This window comes from Olea europaea, unplaced genomic scaffold (assembly GCF_002742605.1).
Source record: "Olea europaea var. sylvestris unplaced genomic scaffold, O_europaea_v1 scaffold25931, whole genome shotgun sequence".
Lineage (NCBI taxonomy): Eukaryota > Viridiplantae > Streptophyta > Magnoliopsida > Lamiales > Oleaceae > Olea > Olea europaea.
The window spans coordinates 1-1,559 of record NW_019244240.1 but is presented as its reverse complement, the minus strand read 5'-3'; the positions used below and the strand labels follow the sequence as shown (position 1 = coordinate 1,559).

Below are 1,559 nucleotides of genomic sequence, written 5' to 3'. Positions count from 1 at the left end.
GGATTTTTTGCAGCATTATGTGCTGAAGCTTTCCAAATTTGTAAGAAAATTTCATAAAATTGGAGAATTTTGTGAAAGTTACAGCTTTGGAAATGGAAAAAGCTTTTTGGCAATGGCTTTCTGATGTGTATACACGTCATTGTGGAGAAGTTTAGTTTATTTTACGGCTGCGATTACGAAGAAGAGGAATGTGGAGAGGACGAAGCCTTTTTCTCGCGTTTCTCCTCGGGAAAACAATTTTTTCTACTCGTGCGAAAGTTTTTCCTCGCTGTGGATTTCAATAAAACCCTAGATGGGGGACCATAACTAACCCGTCAACAACAATAATTTAATTTATTTTTTTAATTTTTTTAAAAAAGCACTTAGTTTTTGCTGTTCAGATTTTCATTTTATGAGTTTTTACAGATGTAAATAAAAATCAAAGATAAATTTCCATCAGTTTCATAATTACATTGTAAGAATCTGCACTAAAAACATGAAGTTTGTTTCATTTGTACTCTCTAATTTCGTCCATATTTTCTATGTTTTTAGTGAAGCATTGATTCATTGTACTTGGAAGTTGGGGTCAGAAATTTAATGATAGATTTATTGTTTATTTTCTCATCTTTTAGGTGGTAAAAAAGTCATTGAAAGCTATATGGGGGTTTCTGACTATGACTTCGTCTTATTCACATGTGGTTTAGGATAGAGTTTTGAAGGTATTGCTGAATAGTTTTCATTTCAATTATTTTTGTTTAATGGGTCTTAATCAGTCATATTTTGCTGTCTTTTACTGGAAATGAACAGGTAAATAGCTTCTCTGTTTCTTCTTTGGAATAATAGGTATTAGAAGAAAGACAAAATGAAGGAGGGGAGTTAAAAAAGGGAGACTGTTGAGTATTGCTTTCTACTTTTATAGGAATTAAAATATATATCTGTTGGAAAGCAAGCATGGATAATAGTAAATCTTATGGGCATTCTTTCGTTCTGGGATTTTGTGCAGTAAAGAGAACAGAGGGTGGAAAGTATAATATCATCTCAGTTTCTGCTACACAATTTTACCGCCTTTCTTTCCTTTTTTAGCCAGAAATGTTAAGCTTTGAATGATTGATTTTATAATCGATACCCTTAAGCTTCATAATCAGTTAAGCTTATGTGTTATTGAAGCCATGAGCGTATTTCTGAGCAGAAAAATTAATAGATTCTGAAGTTTATGCTTGTTGACTGTATGATTCAAGAGTGTGCTTTTTCACTCTGTTTTCTAATATTTATTGACTTTTGGTCTGCAGTTGCGTTAGGGACTTTGAATTTTGGAATCTTGAGCTGTTTTAGGTTCTTTGAGTTGTGGAATTTGGGTCTGAATCAATACACTTGGGGGTGACTTGGAGAAAGTTGATTCGATCCTGTTTGGAAGAGGTAGATTTTTTTTTACATTTTTGATTTGAAACAGCATCAATTTTCGGACAACCACTCAATTTGGTGAATCTCATATCTGTACAGTAAAATTTCTTCATCATTACTTTTCAAAAGTCTTATTTTGTGTTACTAATCCTTCTCTCTCTGTATTTTGCCATAATTAT

The 1,559-nt window shown here is 32.5% G+C and overlaps 1 long non-coding RNA gene across 2 annotated transcripts; it reads left to right on the top strand.

Annotated features, from left to right (window-relative positions):
* The first annotated feature begins 8 nt into the window (after positions 1 to 8).
* Positions 9 to 1,221, top strand: LOC111382961. Of its 2 annotated transcripts, XR_002700649.1 has the most exons (3): positions 9 to 454; positions 612 to 698; positions 823 to 1,221. It is a non-coding gene; the product is annotated as an uncharacterized LOC111382961 (long non-coding RNA). The 2 variants fall into 2 exon arrangements; XR_002700648.1 differs by lacking the exon at positions 9 to 454 and having other exon boundaries at positions 461 to 698.
* Positions 1,222 to 1,559: the final 338 nt, after the last annotated feature.